The sequence below is a fragment of the Lycium barbarum genome, chromosome 11 (assembly GCF_019175385.1).
Source record: "Lycium barbarum isolate Lr01 chromosome 11, ASM1917538v2, whole genome shotgun sequence".
NCBI classification, from domain to species: Eukaryota; Viridiplantae; Streptophyta; class Magnoliopsida; order Solanales; family Solanaceae; genus Lycium; species Lycium barbarum.
The window spans coordinates 91,356,077-91,380,437 of record NC_083347.1 but is presented as its reverse complement, the minus strand read 5'-3'; the positions used below and the strand labels follow the sequence as shown (position 1 = coordinate 91,380,437).

The window sequence follows — 24,361 nt, the reverse complement described above, 5'->3', positions numbered from 1 at the left end:
TATGAATCTGTACCATCTCCCTGTCTACCTGCAGGCATGAACACAGCATCCACAAACAAAAGGACATCAGTACGGACAAAGTACTGAATATGTAAGGCGTAGGAGTAACATAAAGAGATATAAGAAATTGTAAGGTAAGTGAATGCAACCTGTATGTCTAAACTGTCGCTGTGAGTGAATCATGTATATAATTACTATGCATCTGAACTGCCTCTGAGGGCTGATGATATGCATAAATACTGTGCATGCATTCATGAGTATATACATTCATATATATATATATATAATGCCTGTCAAGCCATTGTGGGCATCTCATCATATCGTATCGGCTGGCATCGTCGTCATCATCATCATATGACCAGCTGATCAAGTTGTAATGCGTATATAATGATGTCACCTTCCCCATACCCCATACATTTATAATATATATAAATGCAATGCAATGCATAAAATATGATAGGAGTACAAGTGACTCTAAAGATTATACTGAATCTGGAGGAAGACTTTCTAAAGATACATTATGGAACATGAATCAAATGGGCCATCCCTAACTCTTACAGTGGATCCATTAAGGATTAACATTACGTGTACATTAGGTTCACAAGGATCATGCCAAAAGAAAGAAAGGAATATCCTCACATACCTCGTAGTCTCCTTACTACTCAACGTCTATCCTCCCAGGTTTGCAAATCTATGTTCAAGAGGATTCATACAAAAGTCAAGCCATTGAAAGTCTCATAAGGTCAACTAATCTAATAATTGAGCTAACGAAAATCGGACAACATTTCATTTCTATCTTCTACAGCGACCAATCCTCCAAACGACACCCAAACATCAATAACAAATTCAAAAATTCCATAGTTAAGAGATTATATTCAAATTACACTTAAATCAATCCAAAATTTCCTTTCAAAGTGCATTCATAGTCAATAACTACAATACAATACTTTATGACCCTCCCTACCATGATTTCCTTCACCGTTATGACTTACTAACCTCCAAATCAAGTCAATACAAGTAATAAAGGGAAGAACATACCTTATGCTTGAAGAACTTTAACTCACACAATCTTGCTTCAAAAATCCAAATCCACGACAACTTCAACTAAAAGCAAGAACCATCATCTTCCATGAGCTAGCTTAGGGTTTTTTTAAAGCATGATTTTCACTTGAATTAGCTTAGGATGTTTATGGAGGAGTTAAGATGGTGGAGAGAGCTCGAAAGGTCTAGAAGAATCTGATATTGGTGAAAAATTATAACCCAAGTCGTGGACTCTTTTATTTATAAGAAAAGGAAATTTTCCACCGCCTGTACTTCGACGGTCAACTCAACGGACCGTCCATCTGCTCGATGACCGTCGAGTGACGGCGTCGAATTGCTTGATCAGAGCTGACTCTATGATAGTGATTCGACGATACAAATTGACGGGCTGTCGATCTACTCGACGACCATCGAGTGATGGCATTGAATTGCCTGATCAGAGCTAACTCTCTGATAGCGATTCGACAGTGTAAATTGACGGGCCGTCAATCTTCTACGGTCTGTCAAAATGGGCATCGAGTTGCCCAGGTGTCACACTCAGTCCCTTTTGATTCGTTCAACCTCCAATCTTCCCGATACTTGCTGGACATAACTTAAACTCTCATATACGTAGAATAAACATGTAGAATCTCTTATGACCATGACGGAAACTTCACTTCCTAACTCCACGTCGACTAACTTACGGCAAAACTCAACGTATAAAATAAGGGGTGTAACAAGATAGAGCGACCTTGGCCAGTCGAGGGAGAAAAACTTAGGGCTGTCCTTCAAGTTCAAACATAGAGAAGTGAGTTTACGTAATTTTTCATGAAGAATTTAGCCAAATCCATGAAAGCTAACACTTACGTTAAGCTTAAGAAGGAGGGACTTCACTTGAAAGATATGGAGGATGAAGGTGGAATTCATGGCTGCTGGCTGGATACTCATTGAGAAAGAAGAGGGAGAGAAATTGTTGGAGTGAAGTGAGAAAGAAGAGAGGGTAGACCAGCCCTTAAGGGGTCCTTAGCCTCCCCATTTGCCATTGTTTATTTTTAAAAGAAAATTTGGTCCCTTTTTTTTTATGAAGTAGGGGATGCACCTACTTAAACAAGTAGGTTACTAATTCACTCTAAACACATGTATCGTCCTCGTTTAATAAGTAGGACGTGAAACAAGTAGGACGGGAAGTAAGTAGGTTAAGCAAGTAGGACATGTAAACAAGTAGGATATGTAAGCAAGTAGGTGAGGCACGTAAGTGAAACACATAGGTGAAGCATATGGGTGAAACAATTACATAAGTGAAGTAGTAGGTCGTCTACCTTTGTCCGACGTCTCATTCATTTATGAATCTCATTTACTTTAACAAGACTTAGCATTCACATACACTTGGATATTTAGGCTTAACTATAACCTTATTCCTCTACATTCAAGTAAATTCATCGACTTCAACTTAGTTGTACACATGCTGAGAGGTACCGGGTATTACAATATTGACATGAGAAGAAAATTGCAACTTGTAGCATTTTTCGTATAGTTTTTGAATACTTTTAGCTTTAAAATATTAAGTTGATCTAATCCAATTTAACTTTTAAAAAAAAAAAAAAAAAAAACTAGTCAAAATGGCTCTTGGGAAGCAAAAAATATCATACAAATTGATATTAGGGAGTAGCAAAACTTTAAGCTATCAATTAAGAACTGTAATAATTTCTTGATATCCCTCTTTTTCCTTGCTGTCTATTCTCACATCTCTCTGTTTCAAAAGTGTTGTTTAAGGCCTAACATGTTATAGTGATGACCGTATATCTTTATCATGAAAATAAAACGTAGCCGACGGTATTTTCCTCCGGTTCATATATTACGTGTATTTTTTTAATCTATCTATATCTACATTTATATTATTCTAAAAGCATGAATATAAATGTTAGTTGACTTCAAATATTAAATGACTTTTTTGCCCTTAAAAAATAAATTACTTATTAAAATATAGTCCTATGTTGGATAAAATTGTAATGTTTAAAATTTGCCTAAGGAATATGAATTTGCAAGGGATTCTAATCCCAATCAGATTCCAACTTCATGTCGTAACTCTTTGTGAAGTTCAAAACGACATTAGTAACCACACCTCTTACTATCTACTTAAATGAATACATGGTCTCAATAACTCGGGCTTGCAACACAAGAATATTCTTATGGGAAAAGGACACTGTGTGTCCAATGGCCCAAAGTAATGCAACATTTGGCCAATGTTTTGGCCTAATACCCTCAGGAGTCCGGTCGTCCTAAAATAATGCCAAAAAATGGCCGGTCAACCCAAAACAATGCCAAGGCTGGCCGGCCCAACAGCCCAGCCACTTAAAAAAAAAAAAAAAAAAATTGTGGCGACTAAGTCGCCACTAAATGGCAGCTACAACATATATACATATGTTGGAATTATACATACAAGAATTATACAGTTTATATACATATGCTGGAATTAATCATACAGTTATTATACATAAATTATACGTTAATTATACATTTATTATACACATATTATACAATAATGATATGATATTTATTTTTAACATATACAATAGTGATACATATTTTATACCATAATGATACGGTTTCTATAATACATTTTTTTATACGTATGGTACACTTTCTATACAAGACTGATACAGTTTATATACACATGCTGGAATTATATATACACTTTCTATACAAAAATGATACATATTATATTACAAAAATGATACAATTTTCTATTCTATACAGGGCAGTTGCACTGTGCTGATACACAAATGATACATATTATATACAAAAATGATACATAACTTAGTGATTCATATTTTATACAGTTTCTATACATTACAGATAGGTATTGATACATATTTTATACACAAATGACACATATTATATATAAAAATCGCCTCAAACATTTTTGTGTTTAAGTTTTTATTTGAAAATTATCTTATTTAAGTTTTGGCTAATGGATGGGATTAGTTTAGTGGGTATAATTTGGATTTAGAAGAACTTTGGCCACCGGGTGAAATTAGTTTCACCCCACTGGCCAATTATGTCCTTTGCCCTATTCTTATTGATTGTGCTTTCGTAAAGTGGGCTAAGGCTTTGTTTGGGGGTTTTAAGTATAAGGTATTTCTCTTTCTTAATTTTGTATTACAATGATCATATTCACATATATATGGTGGGTTTCCGGTAAGTACATATAATTTCCATTCTTTTATAACCAAACATCATTTTTTGATATAGAAAAATTATGCGTGTATAATATTACTATGATATGAAATCTTAAATTATTTTATGGATAATAGAGGTGAATTTCCAAGGGAGTAAAAGGAGGTCAAACGATCAAGTTTTGTTTTGTCTTTTTTTTATTTTTTTCCATACATTTGATCAAGGACAGCCGTTGATGGAGATGGTAATTAACCAAACTTTGTGCTTTCGAGATGCTACATGCCTTTTAGCCTCGATTATGTGGTTAGTTTAAACTATAGTATTGATTTTGTTTCAACTATGGTTCTTCCTTGGGAACCTTTTCTTTGATCAGTAATATTTTTAATTGGTATGATTTCAAAGTTCTTCTTTATAAGATTTTTTCCATCACGTTATGAGAATATTTCTTGTTTCTTTTATCATGTTTTTTTTTTTTTAATTACGTTGTGTTTGTCTTGAACTGTAGTTTTATGCTATCATTTTGTAGCTAACCGATGGCTGAATAAGTCGAGGAAGGTCTGCGCCTTTATGTTGTTTCCTTCAAAAGGTAAATTATTTCTTCAAACTATAAAATATATGGTCACTAGCTCAATTTCTAATGTTGGGTTATTTTAGTCATAACATATTTTTCCACATAGGTGAAAACATAAAGGATGTATACCAAAAATATTTAATGGTAGTTATTAAGTGGATACAATCAAACATAATATTGTACCATATAAAATTAATAATATGTAATTTTAAATAACAATCACCTGACATTTGAGAGATTGACAGGAAATAACGTGCGAGGCATGTTCGTAGTGACTAGTCTACATTATTATAAAGCATGAATAACAATGTTGGTTGACCAAAATATCCTTCAATTATTAAATGACTTTTATGCCCTTTTAACCTAATTCTACCATATTTCTGTTGGTAATTTTGGTAAATTAAAAAAAATCACAAATGAAAAATAGAGGTTTAGACGAATACTACTTCTAAACCAAAAAGGCTTTGCAATCACGTTGAAATCCGTTTTGCTAAAGTACTACAATTGGGAAACTAAAAATCCTAAACTAAATATACTTAACTTATGTCCCAATGTGGCAATTCATAAACGTGGCATTAATTCCTTAGGATAATTTTAACAATATTGTTGAGTTATACTTAACTCTAACAATATAATTGAGTTATTTTTGAAAGAGGGATAACTTTTTATTATTTTCTATTTTAATCGTCGTAGGAATTTCAATCAATATTTTGTATTTACGGTTCCGTGTTGGATAAACTGTATTATTAATTCCTTCGGATAAGAAATGCTAAATAATACTCCTACTATTAAGTAAGTTTGTAAAATAACTAAATAAACAAAAAATGTTCTGCTAACTAATCACTAATTTGACTATTATTTGATTCAAGGTATTTCTTTTCAAGTTGCTTATTAGTAGAGAAAAGAAAAGAGTACTTTGTAGTATAAGATCCCATAATTAGAAAATTAGAGAATTCAACTTTTAAGGTTCTAATATGTCAAATATTAGATATTAGGTGATCACACCACATGCAAGTATTATTTATTATTTCGACATAATTATATTATAATAAACGACAAAGAATATTTGTGCAAAGAACGTATTTATAGAGACTAGTCTACATTATTATAAAAGTACGAACATAAATGTTGGTTGACCAAAATATCCTTCAAATATTGAACTACTTTTATACCCTTTAAGAACTAAAATACCTTCAAATAAACAATTCAATATTGGATATAATTGTAATATTAAAGATTCTAGGACCTCAAATTTAACTAAAAGGTTGTTATTTGATTACAATTGAAATTAGAATCCTAAACCTTTATGGTGATTGGGGAATTATGTCTAACTTTGCAGTAATTCCCACGTTGATTAAAATCATAGTATTAACTTAAGTTGATTTTTAAAAAGCTCTAGACCCCACATTGTGCGATTTCACTAGGTATGTTGTTGTTGATGATGCTTTGACTCCTACTTACTCATTAAGTATCATGTAACTTTTCAACTAAAATAATTATTTCTTTGAATTTTAAGAAATTAACTAAGACAAAAGTTTTTCCCTAGCTATATTCACAATATTTTTAAATTATATATTTTACATTAATTGTTAAGGCTATTCGTGCGAGGCACGTATAATAGAGAATAGTTATTATAAAAGCATGAATATAAATGTTGGTTGATCAAAATAGTCTTCAAATATTAAACGACTTTTATATCCTTGATAAACTGTAATTCTATTCCTTATAGCTACCTAACAGAACAAAGTACTATCCTATTACTACTAACGTTACTAATTAATCCTATTTCTATTGAACAACCTAACAAAAAAGTCTTCTTATTGAACATACTGCTCGACATAAGTTAGGACTATTAATCCTATTGCTTCTAATGCTACTCAATATAGGTGAACTATTATTAATCCAATTACTACGTTTTCAATAAAGGGTTACTACTCAACATATGTTAGGACTATTAATTCTATTATTGTTAATGTTATTACTCAATATAGGTGAACTATTGATTCTTTTACTACGTTTCTCAACGAAGCTTAGGAATGTTATCATATTTATTCCACATTCTCCATCATTTTAAGCTTTGATGCTTCTGAAAGAAGATAACAAAATTCGGCAAACTTCTCGAGAGGTATTTATTTCTTCCCATTATTATAATTTTTATTTTCACCTTTATTATTTATGTTTGGAGGTCTCTGCGTCATATCAACCGTGTTGTCTTGGTTTAGCTTAGAATTTTGATAGCTTATTATTCCGTAGACTAAAAATCAACTCATGCGTATAAGTTCTTCGCAGTGAATCTTTTTACATGTCTGCAAAAGAAAAATATGATTGTAGTGTATTTAATTTTCTAAAAGATTAATTAGATGTAATAATGACAACTTCTAATCGAAATAAGTTGATCCAATGGTTGTAGCGGATACACAGTCAGACATAAGTGGCATGTTCCAGTTTTAAACAATTTTTTGGATGAAAAGCAAAGCATCATCTACCGATGAAAGATAGTTATTAGAATTGATAAAAGAAATTCCATATTTGATAATATAATAATGGTTTTCAGTATATAATGAAAATAAATACAATTATCTTGTCACTAGCTCAGTTCCTAATGTTGGATTATTTTTGTCCTAACATAGTTTTCTACATAGATAAAAACATGAAGGATATATATCAAAAACAATATTTAAATAGGAAGTATTAAGTGTATATGATAAAATAAATTTTTGTACCTCATAAAATAAATAATATGTAATTTCAAATAAGATTACTTAACATCCTGTTCAAAGAATTCGTTCACTCTCCTTTTTTTATTGGAGAAATACCCTTTCCCCATTCACTCAAAAGTGGGGACTCTTTAACTATCCCTACTAAGATGAATTTTCCAATGCCTAGTTTCAGCCTCAGATTGAGTTCCTCGTTCCCTTTTACCTATGCCATGATGCTCATGGGTAGCTTATCTCTAATTGGATTTCCTTATCTTTCTTCTACAAATTATGAGCAGAGATTTGGGGAGAGTGGATAGGACAAGGTGGTGGATGGCGTAAAGGAAGGGAAGGCCCATCCCGTGCTTTCGAGCGATTCTTCTGTTATGATTGACAGGAATAACGTGCGAGACACGTTCGTAGAGACTAGTTATTATAAAAGCATGAATATAAATGTTGATTGATCAAAATATCCTTTAAATATTGAACGACTTTTATATCCTTAACTATTTAATTACTTTGTCAAAAAAAAGTTAGTTCCCTATTGGATACAATCGTAACATTTAATAAGTACATAGTAGGAACCTGAAACCAACTAATAATTGGATCTTTTAAACTTTAATGGGATGTAGTGTTCAATTAACATTAAACAACCGAATTGCACGTGTTATTGAAGATATCATGCCAATCCCACATCAAACACATATTATCTCTATAAGAGTTTTCATTGTAAAAGGCACTTATACACCGAGGAGATAACAATTCTTTTTTTTTCTTTTTCTTTTTTTGTATCTTGCTTTATTTTTATGCAAGTTGGTTGATATTTTGTTCACTCTTTATTGGTTAAACTAAGAATCTTTATATGTATGTAGGCATGGTTGGAAGTTGAAAGGGAGATATGTTGATTTAAAGATTGAATTGCAAAGTGAAGCTAGCTACTAAAATACGGCTCTAAATTTAAAGATTTGGTGGGACTATATACAATGTTTGTTAGTTATTTTTTTTCCTTGATAATATGATCATGCGCTTTTACTTCTTCCTTATATTTGAGATTGTTTCTGATCGAGCTAATTTCAATTATTTATTACAATAGGAGGATTTGAAGAGGAAAATATTATTTTATTAGTTATTGGACGGTTTTAATTTGTGGCATCAACCGAAGAAAATTTATGAGGAAGTTAGAAGAATTAAAGATCAGCTAATCCTATGGTGTTAAGCAACTAAGTCGGTAATGTACTTTATTTTTAAAAGTTTAAGTTAGTTCAGGACTCTTCCTTCTCAGTATCGGATAACTTGATCGCACACAAGAAACTATTACTTTGAGTTATTATGTAATCTAATTGAAATTACATTGAAAGTGAAAATTTTTGTTAACAAATAACACGAAATTTTGTTAACAAATAATAATAATTATTATAAAAAATGAATCTTCAAGACAAATTATTGATTAACTGTGTATATACATGCAATTATAATCAACTAAATATCGATGTTAAAATATTAATGTGCAACACACATTCGTAGAAACCACTACTATATTAAATGTGCGAAGGGCCTTAGAAATGTTGATTGGACTTTTTGCCCTTCATTAAAACACTCTGCAATAGACAAAATAGTAATTTATTAATTTCCTAATATGTAGAATTTTAAAATCAATTAAAAATTTACTTTTTTTTACTCTAATTAAAAACTTACTTAGGTTAGAAGAAGACATCTACAAAAGAACCTAATAGTGAACGCGACTGTTTCTACTTGCTATGGATACCGTTCAGGTTTGTCCAGACCACTTCACACCTTTAATTTTCTTTTCTTTTTCTTTATGCTTTGAATGTTTTCGTGCTGAAATCCCAGCTTTATGTCACAACCCAATTTCATTAAGTTGCGCAGATACCTACCTTTCCCATCTCGGTAAGCGAACTCTTATCACAACAATCATAAAAACATGAATAATTAAACAAGTAGGCGGAAGAGATAGGATTACGTAAGTCTGACATATAAATAGATAAATAATGCGGAAATACATCAAAACCACCCCAGTAGCTGGTCTGGTCATACAAGAGCATCTAACTAGAATCTACAAGTCTGGAAGTAATAATAATACATCAATTGTCTCAATATGTCTCAGAATATCAAGTAAGACATAAATAAAGAAGAATCTTCAAGGCGGCAAACGTCCTCGTGCTCACCCTATAAGACTCGAAACAACAATCCTCGAACTACTATCAGCCACGAGGAGTATAGGTCAAACCAACCTGGAACTCTGCATTCATAAAAGAATGCAGCAAGTGCAGGTCAGTACAAACAACAAATACTGGTAGGTATCATAGGCCGGCCAAAATTAACTAACATATATCAAGGCAATAAAGTAAGATAAACAAGTAAATCAACACGGTATAAGTCAAGACGAGTCGATAATCAAGTACAAGTCATCACCTATGTTATAGCATCTAAACTCAACTATGTCAAGTCTCAGTACATTCAATCTGAATCCATATATCACAAATACATCACAAGAATATCACAATAGAAGCCATGGTACAATGCAATGCAATAATATATGAAGTGTGAATGCAATGCATATGCACCGTACACATGTACTTCGATGATGGAACATCACATCTCAGCAGCACAACCCATGGGGGACCCGTGAAGTCCATGTACCCTCACGATTCCAACAAAGACCTCGGCAATCGCTACCAGCATTTATACTTCGATTCCAGAATAAACATCGGACATCGGTCCTCACGTCACTCTCATCCAACTGAGCCCAGCTCATCACAGTGTTTCCTTGTATATCATCAATGTATCAATAGTGTATCATGAAAGATGAGAATGCATGCAATGTATGAGTTCAATGTCAATATCAACAGTACCTCACATGGGCACACCAACAATATCAACAAAAAGCTACACAATAAGCTAAAATAGAATCATAGTCCTCGTCTCAAAACAACAATAAGTAAGGTGCTACAATATCATCAAGGTATATCAATAGTCACCAATATCCACTATCTCTACGTGGAATCAAGCCAATAACAAAGGAACAATATAAGTCATAACACAACGGGGTGGCTAGCCCCAAATCACACAACAAGGCCCAACCTAAGACAATATCAAACCCAACTTCATACCCGAAGGTTTACATGTATTCTCTGAAAATATCGTCTAAATATATGCTTCACTAATCGAAGTCTCACCATAAGGTAAATCGTAACCTACCTGGAAGGCCGAACAACAAAGTTTCCAACAATCACACCTTAGTCTTTCCTTTCCTTCAAGCCTCGAGATAATGAAAGTCTAAGCATATTCGAATCATGAAATTAGAATCAGGAAGAACATCAATGAAACCCTACTTCTATTCAAGACCCAAACTCCCAACCTATGGAATGGGGTTTATGAACTAGAAAGGGGAAATTAGGAATCTATAGGCCTCATCATGAAATTAAGCTCTAAGTGATCAATTCCCATCAATTACAAGCTAGAATAACCAACAAATTACTCAAATTCGGATACTAGGTAAAACCCCCAAACTTGGGTATAAACCCTAACTTCTAATCCCATAAATTAGTTACTAATTTGGAAGAATCATGCAATAATAGGTTCTAGTCATCAATTCCATGCTTAAATAAGCTAACCCAATCAATAAATCAAGATTTAGAAGCCTAAAAAGAAGAACTCATAGAACCCTCTTTTAATCATCAAACCCTTAAGGAACTATCATGATAATGGAATCCTAAGGTGATTAAGGATAATGGAATAATAAAGGAAATAGAAGAACTTACCACCAAGAGTTTCTCCCAAGAATCACCTTGAAAATCTCTCAAAAACTCCAAAGTCGAAATAACAAAGAATGACTGACTTAGGGCTTTTAATACTCATTTAATGAAATAATCTGCTCGATACCGCTTCCATGACAGCGGTCCCGCCTCAACGGCCACTCAGACCGCCACAACGGTCAGCCAACAAATGTACTAGCCGCTTCTGCCGCCTGGCAACCTCTATAGCGGTGCCGCTGCTACGAATCTGGTGCCGCCAGAGCAGGCACCAGACACCACCGCCAACAACAACAACAGCAACAACAAGCCTAGTATAATCCCACCATGTGGGGTCTGGGGAGGGTAGAGTGTACGCAGACCTAACCCCCACCTTGAAAGGTAGGGCGGCTGTTTCCGAAAGACCCTCGGCTCAAGAGAGGAAAGCAAGAGAAGAAAACAAGACAAAAGGTCAGATAGGGCTAAGCATATCGAAAACAATATGAAAACAAGGAATAACAAAAGCGAGAAAGTCATGGTAGAACAGTCCGGAAAGAAAGGAGCATTAACTACTATAGATAAATAAGATAACCAAAGTACAACGGCCCAACAAATATAAGCAGCAATCAAATGCAGAAATCAAATGGCAATAAACAAATGAGCAAAACTACAACTACTATGGTGAAAGGATAAGCCACCTAGGCTTCTATCCTAATCTGAGTCCTCCATAACCTCCTATCTAAGGCCATGTCCTCGGTGAGCTGAAACTGTGCCATATCTTGTCTAATTACCTCTCCCCAATACTTCTTTGGCCTCCCTTTACCTCTCCTGAAACAATCCATAGCCAACCTCTCACACCTCTGCACTGGAGCATCTGTGTCTCTCCTCTTCACATGCCCAAACCATCTCAGCCTCGCTTCCCGCATCTTGTCCTCCACCGATGCCACTCCCACCTTGTCTCGGATATCTTCATTCCTAATTCTATCCCTCCTAGTGTGCCCACACATCCACCGCAGCATTCGCATTTCCGCGACTTTCATCTTCTGAACGTGAAATTTCTTGACTGGCCAACACTCCGCCCCGTACAATAAAGTTGGTCTAACCACCACTTTGTAGAACTTGCCTTTAAGTTTTAGTGGCACTTTCTTATCACACAGCACTCCGGAGGCGAGCCTCGATTTCATCCACCCTGCACCAATACGATGTGAAACATCGTCGTCGATATCCCCATCTCCCTGTATAATAGACCGAAGATACTTGAAACTTCCTTTCTTTTGAATGGCCTGGGTACCAAGCCTCACTTCCTCGTCAGCCTCACGCGGTAGGCCACTGAACCTGCACTCCAAGTATTCTGTCTTGGTCCTACTTAATTTAAATCACAATCTCAACCCAAAATCCAGACTATCACTCGAGGCCATCTGCTCACATACCATATATGCAGGCACACATAAAAACATTCTACGAACGCACCCGTGGCCTCGGAATTCCCGACGGAGGTCTAGTTGACCGAGTCAACCCCTGATACCTCAAATCTAACTTCCCAATCCAAGTCTTAAAGTGCACTTGAGTGCATTGAGAACCGGACCAATTATGCACACAAGTTCTAAAAGACCATCCGGACCTCTCGGAATGGACGGATTCCCAAAAAAGGTCCGTTTACTCAAAAGTCAACTTTGAGTCCACTCTTTTCGCTTAAAGCCCAAATTCCCAAAAAGTCTCCCAAATCATATCTAAATACCTCGGGAAACGTGTCAACGGTCCTCTCGAGTCAAAAGTGAGCTAACAAGCTCGGGGAAGAGTCAAAAATGTCGAAAAGACTATAATGACCAAGCAGGTCGTTACATTTTAGCTCTTCTTGGATACCTTTTTAAGCTTGAGTCTACAACTTATGAAAATAATTATATTTTACATAAATTATTATTCATTATTGCTTTTGGTTTTGAAGGTTCAAATATCACTTGTGAAATACACTGGATATTTTGTTGTTGTTATTGTTTTGAAGGCTCAAGTACATCAAATATAGAAGAATCACAGCTTTAGGAAGGCATATGCTATAAAGAAAGTTGACTTGGATGTTTATGATTCATGAGTTTTTGTACTTAATAGGAAGCAAAAAAAAAAGTGAATCTATCGTTTTTCTCATATCAAAGAATTATTAAAGAATAGTGTGTGGATTTTCGTTCTTATGCACATGAGTTAGTGCTTTCTTTCTCTTATTATACTTGTTTTGCATGAAATTTTTTATGATTTCCTTTGCTTTTCTACACTTCTTCTTTGGTAAGATCAGGCCATGTGATCACAAGAATTTAAATTGAATTTAAGGTTGTATGGCTGGGCAGAGTTAACAAATTGTGAGGTAATCAATATACCTTTGTTTTGATTTTTGAAATAGTATTTTATGTTAATTAATAATTTAATTGATTTGCAGTCATCGTCGCATTAAATTTTATAAGTTCATTAAAATATGTATGTCGCATAATCGATATGAAACAGAATCTGTTGAGCTTATGCATTAAGATGATTTCTGAAAACAACATTTAATTGCTTTAATATGTATTTGCTCTGGGAGTGTAAGCTTACAAATACTTCTAACGTGAGAGGTTTTGTAGCTACAGCTACTTGTGTTATTTTCTAATAAATGCAGTTAAGATGGTATTGGAACACTATTTTCAATTATAGATTCTGAGAATTATATTATAGTAATTGATTTCAAAATAAAAAACGTGGTACAATAATGAAATATTTTTGAGAGATGATCCAAATTATTTTAAAAGCATGAAGGTTCTTAATGTTGATTGAACTTTTTGCCTTTAAAGACTCTACAATTTATTTATTAAATCTTTCCTTATTTGACTAAAAAATCGGACTTCAAATTAGATGAAAAATATTGTTTTCCTTGTTTAAAGTTTAAGGAAGAAGATACCAACTGGGAGAGCAGATCTCAATATTTGGTTCGAAATATTTTTCCATACTCAATGCTTTATTTGTGGCATAATCTCCTTTAATTTAGGGTCAAGTTGCATTCCGAATAAACGGATGATTAATTAGTTCATCCATAGTCAATCTACCAGAATCATTATAAAGCAAACAATTTATCACAAAATCATTTGCCGTCTATGAAACACTGTCCATAAACTCATCACTTAGCTTACCTATAATTTTGATAAACGTTTAGTGAACAAATAAAAATTCTATAGACTTAAGTTACAAAGAGTAAAATTGTCATTTCCTATTTTCATCAAGTTATTATTTAATTATTTTTTATAATATTAATAGTCATTTAGTGTACGTGTGTTGCACATGTACATCGTGTCAATAAATACAAAATGTATATAAGAACAAAAAAATAATTGAAAAATAACCTTTAAAGTAGAGGCCACATTGAATAGAATTGTAAATTAATTAATTTTCTAATATTTAGGATTATAAAAAAATATTAAATCATTCCTTATTCGAACGAACAAACAAGTCCTAATATTTAGGATTTTAAAATCAATTAAAATTTTATTTTAGATAAAACGTTGAAAAGGGAAAAAACTCATGACAGTACAAAATTGACTAAACCACAAAATTATAAAATCATGGACATAAGAGTAATTTATATTATTATAAAAAGTAGAAGGAAAGTTCCCTTTTCCGACAACGACACTCCACAATAATTGTTTTGTTCTTCGTCCTTATGTTTAATCACACAAGGCCAATTTTGCCTCTTTATTTCCTTTCATAGGAACTATTTGCTATTCTTAAAATTTCAATCGATAAGTTTGTTTAAAAAGCTTGGTTATTAAATTATTTTTCTATTTTTAAAATTTGTTCCATTAGCTTTGGAAATTGTAATCATTGTTGAAAAAAGATAATGATCATTTATTTACGATAAAAATTTAATAATCATTTATTGGAAAGGGAACAGAGCAAAGCTAGAAATATGTTGGAAATTATAAAGACTTTTTATGGATTATTAGCTTTGAGAGAAGTCAATGAGGACATACAGAAAAATTAGAAGAAAAAAAAAATAGATTAAGGTACTTAATATTGCAAGTGAATTGTAAGTATGTTGAAGGCCAAGCACGTTGAACCTTAGCAAAAGTTTTGCTTTTTTAATCCTTTAAAAATAGAGTTCACATTGAACATAATTGTAAATTAATTTTTCTAATGTTTAGGACTATAAAAACAACTTTTTATTAAATCATTCCTTATTTAAACGATCGAAGAAGTTATCATAATATTTAGGTTTCTAAAACCAAATAAAATTTTACTTTAAATAAATCGTTAAGAAAGAAAAAACCTACGACAATCCAAAATCAACCAAACCACAAAATTATAAACGTAAGAATACTTTATATTATTATAAAAATTAGAAGGAAGCTAGGTTACGTTTTTCTACAAGGAAACCCCACAATTTTTTTTTATTTTTTTTTGTATTTAATCACACAAGGCAAATTTTACCTCTTTTTTTTCCTTTCATAGAAATCATTTGCTATTCTTAAAATTTCAAGCGATAAGTATTTATTTAAAAAGCTTGGTTATTAAATTATTATTTTTTATTTTTTAAAATTTCTACGACAAATATTTCTATAGATTCTAAGTATGTACCATTAGTTTTAGAAATAGTAATCTTTGTTGGAAAAACATAATGATAGTTTATTTATGATAAAAATTTAATAATCATTTGTTGGAAAGGAAACAGAGCAAAGCTAACAATATCAATGAAATTGTAAGTATGTCGAAGGCCACCATATCTGCATTAGGAAATTATTAAGATTATTTTCATATTAGTCGTACTAATATTTGGATTTTAGCTTATGGTGAACATTGGATTCAATTATAGTTGTGTCCACGTAAAACTTTTGAAAATCGGCGATGTACTATATTTATTGGTAAATATATGTGTAGTTTAAATATATATTTTTCATCAATATTTTATTTTAGAATTTATCCAATCAGTACTTGCATTTTATGTCTGAATGTTTTTGTATGACAGATTTCTTTCTTTCTTCATCTAGCTAAGTGTGATTAGTATTAATCAGTTTCAAGAATATACACTTTTTAAATTTTTTATTTTATAATTGACTACATTATTACTGCTACTTATTTCATTTATAACTATATAGTGATCGAATAGGGACACGTGCAAAGTGCGTATACCTAAATTTACTTTTTTTTAATGTTCTTAAAAAAAGGTAAATACTAATTAATAGCCTAAAGAACACAAAAAATAGCATTAATTATAAGAGTATGTTTTTATCTAATTAATACTAGCTACAGATCTACTACCAGGCTGCCATAACATTCTTATGTTTATAAAGTTTCCTCCAATACTAGCTACTATCCACATGAGGGGAATGAAATCACAAAAATATAGGCAAGGCTCGCGACAACCTCCCTTCGCTTCAAAGTCTTAGGCGCAGCTCTTCAAGTTAGAGAAGAGGTGGAAAAACTCAGTTCGCCTGAAGCAGTCCCTTTATGGAATTAAACAAGCCTCCCGAAATGGGTTTGCCAAATTTTCTCCTGCTTTACTAGATGTCGGTTTTCTTCAATCCCATGCAGTCCCTTTTTACTCATCAACGTGGAAAATATTTTTTCATTTTAGTAAATACTGATTAAATTGTAATCATTGGTAATGATATCAATTCATCATATCAACTGATGATTTGGAGATAGAGGTGACGGAGGAAGAATATCGGGAGCAGTATATTCCCAGAGTCTTGAGATCTTTCTTTATATACTCTTTATGGACCCATTTTACTCAAAGTAGATCTGCCTTCTCACTTATCAACCATGTCTGTTTGCCCACAGAGGCTGCATTCCAAAGTTTATAGTTCCTTAAATTGAGGCCTCCATTCTTTTTGGGCTTACATACTCTCTCCTAGGAAACTAATTCCACTTTCCTCTTTGTTTCTGAACTCCCCCATAATTAGTCTCAATGCAATTTATTCACGCATTTCAGAACACTTTCAGGGAGTATAAATACTGGTCCCAGAAGTTATGCAAAAAAACCAAAACTGAGTTAATGCATGTCTTGATGTCTACCTGCATAGGATAGAAGTCTAGCAGAAGCAGTAGAAATTCTGGCAGTGATCTTAACCATAAATTGATGTCAATCTTGCTTACTCTACTTCTTTGGTTATAAGAGCAATCCCAAATATCTCATAGGAAAGTCTCCCAACGTGAAACCTGTGATATCTAGTAATCTTGCTTTGATTGTGTTATACACCCCTACTATGAATCGGTTTGATTTATCCAGGTTTGCCTCTAGACCAGTTCCTCTAAAAAATAGTGCAATGCCTATATGGCTCTCTTGACAAATGCTTTATTACATTTACAAAGAAATCATAAGATCATCTACTAATATGAGGTGGGTAACTTTCAGGCCCTTACACATTGGATGAAATACAAAGTCATGTAGTTGTGACATTTTACCCAAAGTTCTAGATAAGCATTCCATCATCATAACAAATTATAGGATTTGGGAGATTGAATCTCCCTGCCGTAGTCCCCTTTATCCATCAAAGTATCCATGTCCCCATTCACATTGATTGAGAATTTTTGTGGTGGTCACTCAAGTCATGACTAGATGAACAAATATCTGAGGAAACCCATGAGTCAACATTTCTGCAATAAGTTCCCACCTCATCATAGGGAATGTTTTCCTCAAGTTTGCACCTAGAGGATGTTTTCTCTTGTCTAAGCAAATCATGGCAGATAAATACTCTGTGTACAAAAGATATGTCCTAGACAACTGTTGCTGCCTTGAGAGTTAGTCATCAAAAAAGGCAGAATCAACTTCAGTCTATTAGTTTTGTTGAAAGGGGTAGAATATTGTTATATGGTATGTGTCATTACAAATGTGTTGCTATTAATGGCACTTAGGCAATCCAAAATATTTGAGTCTGTAGTCTTTCTAATAAAAGAAATGCTTAATTTATTTGCCTCATAAGCTGACAAGGCAAACAAATTAAACAAGATTTTATAATGATGCATGCTTCCTGACTCTTTCCTTGGCTAGTAAATCAGTCACCTAATTTTGTTCTCTAAAGCTATGTTGAGTGACTCTTACAAAAGGCATCACTCATTAAATATAAGAGAAGCATTCTAAGAAAGATCAGCAACTTTGTTAGATCTTTGAGGCATTAATGTGGAATTTAGTCTGTTCTTATTTTAAGTTAATTCATCCTATTTATTTTAACAAGTCTTAAAGATAACTCCATATTGATCTTTTTCTTCATGATCACTTGCCTAAAAGAAACTGTCTTAAATAGAATTCAGTGTTCATGTCTTTTTTGAAATCTCCCTCTTCATAGTTTTCGATTAGACATATGCCATGTAGAATTGTATGTATTTGAACTTCAGTGACTCCCTTCTCCTGTTAGAGGTCTTCTGTCAGTAGATAGATGGGGTTTCCCATCCATTCGTTTTGTGGATCTTAGTAGAGCTAAATTCAACAGTATCAGCAAAATGGATTATTTTTTTGCTCTGACTTCTCTCTAGGAAGTCTCTTTCTCTCTATATGTTAACAATTGAATTTTACAGTACTATGCCCGACAAACAACCACCAGCGCCGGATGAAGACACTCAGATGGCCATCGCTACTATCAACTCTTCTACTGCCACCACTTCGTCCACACCCACTCCTCCTTCCGTTTCCATTCTCCCTGTCAATAACAAAGAATTTACAACTAATACATCTTTCAACACCCATCCCATTGGTAACCCAAACCAGAGTTCTGGTGAAATCCAAAAGGAACAGGAGATAATTAATCCCAATTAGAACATACATGCTCAAAATTATAAAGTTCCGACCTCTAATTTCCCTAAAATTTGCGCTAAGTTTGATAAGTCCCAAATTCCCAACCCATGAAGGCAACAATGAGGATAATTCTAAATCTGGAGAGGATAACCCAAAAGTTGTCTCCAACAAAGCTTTTACATCCGCTCCCAAAAAACCTTTTGAAAGCTACATCGCCAAAGCTTCATTTGCTGCCACAGTATAAGGGAAACTTGCCGAACAGGTGGAAAATGTTACTCCGGTGAGTATCACTCATGGAACTCACCTTAGTGAGCCGGCTGTCTTCTTTGATGCACACGGTTACTTTGTTAATCTAGCTTAATCATGTAAGCTTACAATTATTGGGAAATTTTTTAACGGCAGGCCATCTATGGATGATATTAGGGCAACCTTTCATTCTAAGTTTCATCTGAAAGAACGTGTTAGGGTGGCTTATTTTGATCCTCAACATGTTTACCTAGATTTTGGTAACATCACCGATTACAATCATGTCTTCTTTAAGAATTGGATCCATATTAGAGAATCACTCATGACAGTTCTTAAATGGTCTCATAATTTTAAGCCTGAAAGGGAAACTACTATAGTTCCAGTATGGATTCTAGTTCACAAATTGCCCTGGCATTTGTTTAGATGGGATATTATCTCTAAAATGCTAAGTTACTGGGCATAGCTGTAGCACCAGATATGGAAACATACTCAAAATCCAGGGGTAATGTTGCAAAAGTTAAATGGAGATAGATTTATTAAAACCAAGGCTATATTAAATTTGGATAGATTTATTAAAACCAAGGCTTGATCAAATTTGGCTTGGGTTTCACATATTGGATGACTCAGAAGATTGAGTGTGGTTAGACATTGAATATGAGGATGCTCCTCATTATTGTCAATATTGCAAGCTACAAGGTCACGTGGAAAGCCAATGCAGAACCAAGGCTAGAGATGCAAGAATAAAGGCTAAAAAACAAGAAGATGGGAATAAGGAAAGTATGCAACCTATTGACAATAAAGGACAAGATGATGGCTTCACAAATGTCACTAGGAAACGCAACGCAAAGACTCAAAAAGGCAGCAACCACATGAGCAATGAAAATAGGGAAAACATGAACCAAGCAAAAGAGACTCAGACTCACAACACCAAACAGGTTGTTTGGGAACAAATTAAATTTCAATCTGAGAATTACAAGCAAGCTTTTAATCAATAAGGTACATGTAATCAGAAGAATAAAAAGCCTCAGGTTCATTCAACTCAAGAAAAACCAACAACAAAGAGACTCCCAAACAACACAATGATTAAGCCAACAATAGCAAGGATATCACCACCTCTTACTATCAATCCAACCACACAAAAAGAAAACGCAACACAATGCCACTTTGCTAACGCTCTTATGCAGGTTCTCAAAGCTAATGTCAACTAGAAATATGAGCAGAAGAAACAAGGAAAAAACAAGAATGATCAAGAGCAATCAGGATACTAACTTTGAGAAAACAAACATTAATCAACACAAGATGCAAATGCAGAAAAATCACAAGCAGACTCAAAGAGACAAAGAAAAGGTCTCAAAGCCTACACAACACACAAATATCCAACCCAAGCACCCTACACAAACTACTAAATCCATTTGAAAAAAGAATCAACAATAAGAATTTACCAGTAATATCCAAAACACTCACACTGATACTCAAATTCTTGAGTCTAAAGCTATGCAAATCCAGGAGAGCTCTGATTCTAAACCACGTGATGATGAAGAGGACAAGGCTCCAAAAGAGATCTCAACTACTATGCAACCTAGTGCGAGGGATGAACCTATTGAATCATCTTATGAAGAGGAAAATGAAGAATTCTGTGAAGATGAAGAAGAAGGAGAATCTGACAGTGAAGATGAATATGAAAGTATGGGAAAAAGATCATCTAGTGAAGGCGACAGTGATGAAGCTGTTGAACAGTTGATTGATACTTTTGCTCCACTTATTTAGACAAGGAGGTTAATAAAGACTTTGGGGAGATTATTGATAAATCGGAAAAGGTCCAAAAATACCATTAAACTATTGAAAAAGGCTCATAAATACCTTTCTTCCATCTTTTGGTCTAAAAATACCCTTTCATCCACCTTTTAGGTCTAAAAATACCTTTAAGGTTTGTTTTTGGCTCAAATATACCCTTTAAACTAACAGAATATGTTTTTTTGTTTTTTTTTTTCGGAAAAGGTCCAAAAATACCCTTAATCTATTGAAAAAGGCTCATAAATACGCTCCTTCCACCTTTTGGTCTAAAAAAATATGAACGAAATATGTTTTTTTTTTTTGGGTTTTTTTTGCATTTCATGAATAAAAAAATGAAATAGGAAATTATAATTTTTTTTTACATTTCGTGTATTAAAAAACAAAATAGGAAATTATAATTTTTTTTTCATTTCGTGTATTAAAAAACGAATAGGATAAAAAAAATTAATTTCGTTCATATAAAAACGAACTTGGAAAATATATATACCAACGAAATAAAAAATATATATATATATATATATTTTCCAATTTCGTTTTTATATGAACGAATTTTTTTTTATCCTATTTTTTTTAATACACGAAATGCAAAAAAAATAAATATAATTTCCTATTTTGTTTTTTAATACACGAAATGCAAAAAAAAAAAATTATAATTTCCTATTTCGTTTTTTTATTCATGAAATGCAAAAAAAAACCAAAAAAAAAACTTATTTCGTTCATATTTTTTTAGACCAAAAGGTGGAAGGAGGGTATTTATGAGCCTTTTTCAATAGATTAAGGGTATTTTTGGACCTTTTCCGATAAAAAAAAACATATTCTGTTAGTTTAAAGGGTATATTTGAGCCAAAAACAAACCTTAAGGGTATATTTAGACCTAAAAGGTGGATGGAAGGGTATTTTTAGACCAAAAGATGGAAGGAGGGTATTTATGAGCCTTTTTCAATAGTTTAAGGGTATTTTTGGACCTTTTCCGTTGATAAATAAAACTTATGCCTTAGGGGATATACCAAACCTCCAAAAAAATCTCACAAAGGTAATGATAAGAGTACCACAACCAACACTACTGTGACTAGATCACAGGCAAACCATACCTCTTAATCCTATTAGTTTTTGATGGTTAAATCTCTTATCTGGAACGTTAGGGCTATCAACACTAAAGGTTCCCTAGAGAGACTAAAAATGAACAAAATCTTCTCAAAAAATCTCCTTTCTAGCTCTGATCGAACCTTTTACCAAAGCTACAAAGATCACTAGATGTAAGAGAATTTTGGGCTTTGATTATTGTTACTCTAAGTGTAGTAAAAAATTATGGATCTTTTTGTGACTCTCAACTCAACTGTGATATCCTTGGGGATAAAGAGCAGATACTTACCTATGAAATTACCTGGAATGAATTCAAACTTAGAATGTTGATAAGGTGGTATTTTCTAATTATTTCTTCTTTAATCTTAGACTTTTGACTTGTTTGATTGAGAAAAATAGTGCATTTAATATTGTTTACTTCCATTTTATAGGTTTTACATGATTGAGAAGTGATCGGAAAAAAATCAAGTGAAAAACAAGTCAAAAAGAGGTCAAATTGAAGAAAATGAGAAAATTGGCAAAAAGTGCAAAAAGTGTCTGGAAAATGCAAATCTGAAAATCTGAAATTTGAAGGCCATTTTCGTCACTTTTAATTGGGGAATTTTCGGGAACTATAAAAGCAATACTTGAGAGATTTTATTATCATCTTTGGCCATCTTCCAAGCTTGGAGCAAGAAACTACACCAAGGTTTGAAGATTTGGAGGCACACAATAAGAAATTCTTTACCCATTTTTTCAACTCTTGCTTTGTAATGTATATCTAAGTATGTAGCATTTTATTCCATCACTTTGATCTTGTTTTTGGACATCTTCATTTGCAAAGTTGGATTATATCTCTGGTTATGCTTATGTATTAAATGATTTTTATTTCTAATGAAGTGGGTTAATGTTTCTCTATTTATTCTTCAAGATGTCATGTCTCTTAATGGTTGCAAACATGAAGTGTGCCTAGTTAACTTTACTTTGCTTGGAAAAGAGAGTTAAGGGTTAGGAAAAGAGTAAATAGCAAGGATTTGGGGCTTTAAATCTCATCTAATAACTTGAGCTTGGAATAGGATAGTTAACTTGAGGTTAAATTGATTATGCTAATATCACACTCAAAGGCTTGGAAAATCTTAGAGTGAAATTCATTGATTTGGTTGGAAGACTTTCAATGAGATTTTCGAAATCATTGCCTATTAACAAAAACTTGCTCTTAGTTGTAAAATCGTAAAATACATTGGATCGTCACTTGAGAGTAATTTCCCTTGTATCCATGCTTGTGGCCATTGATCATTTTACTTGCTTTCTAGGTTAGTTTGGTCTTTGTTAGTTTTTAAATCAAAAAACCAAATATTGAAAAAGTGTTTGGCTTAGCTTAATCGGTGATAAATCCTTAACTTTCTTAATCACCTTTATATTGTTCCCTGTGGATTCGACCCCGATCATAGTTGGGTAAATTATATTGCGATATCGTGTACACTTTCTCTTTGAGGAGTGAATTTGGACGTTATCAATTTTGGCGCCATTACCGAGGAACAATTTAGCGTATTTGGGTTAGTTTGGGATTTAAGCTTACTTGCTTTGGTCCAAACTTGTGAATATTTTGTGTAGTTATTTTCTTTGTTTGTTTTTTTATAGTTTTGCAAATGGCATCATATAATGAAATTGGCCAGAGGGTAGTTGTTCATACTTTGATGACCCTTGTCCTTATTGTGGAGGACCACACTCATGGCCAAATTATTTGAATTCTCCCGGGGGAGAATTATGCGCACAATCTCAAACCTATGAGTGGAGTATTTGTGAAAGGCGTGGTGGTCAAAATGGCCATTGGACTAATTGTGCTTATTTGTCCTTCCCTTCCCTAAACCCTAATATGACGATTCTACTTTTGATTTTAATGATGATAGGGCTATAGAAGTGGAAGAAGTCTCAAATGCTCAAAATGAGAGGATAATGCTCATGTTGGAGACTATTCTTGAAAAAGAAGAAAAGTTGAACTTAGCACTCGAGGACTTGAGGCAAACAATTAATTGCAATGACAAAGCTATTCACACATTGGAGGATGAGATGAAATTATTGGTTGAGGCTCATAATTCTCATCAACTTGAGGATGTTGAAAGTAGTCAAGAAAGTGTTGAGAACATGGATTTCTCAATAGGTGATTTTTTACAAGCTTTGAACGACTCTCACCATGATGAAGAACTTGAAAAAGTGAAAATTGTGAGTCAAGATTGGCTAATGAATCAAGCTCAACAACTTTAAGTCTATGGGGACCACCGTGAAGGCATTTCAC

General features: G+C 33.3%; 1 long non-coding RNA gene across 1 annotated transcript; it reads right to left on the bottom strand.

Moving 5' to 3' along the window:
• Positions 1-9,444: 9,444 nt before the first annotated feature.
• LOC132618339 (uncharacterized) lies at positions 9,445-21,365 on the bottom strand. The gene is made up of 3 exons (XR_009574063.1): positions 11,247-21,365; positions 10,684-10,761; positions 9,445-9,724 (listed from the first exon to the last, which is right to left on the bottom strand). It is a non-coding gene; the product is annotated as an uncharacterized LOC132618339 (long non-coding RNA).
• Positions 21,366-24,361: the final 2,996 nt, after the last annotated feature.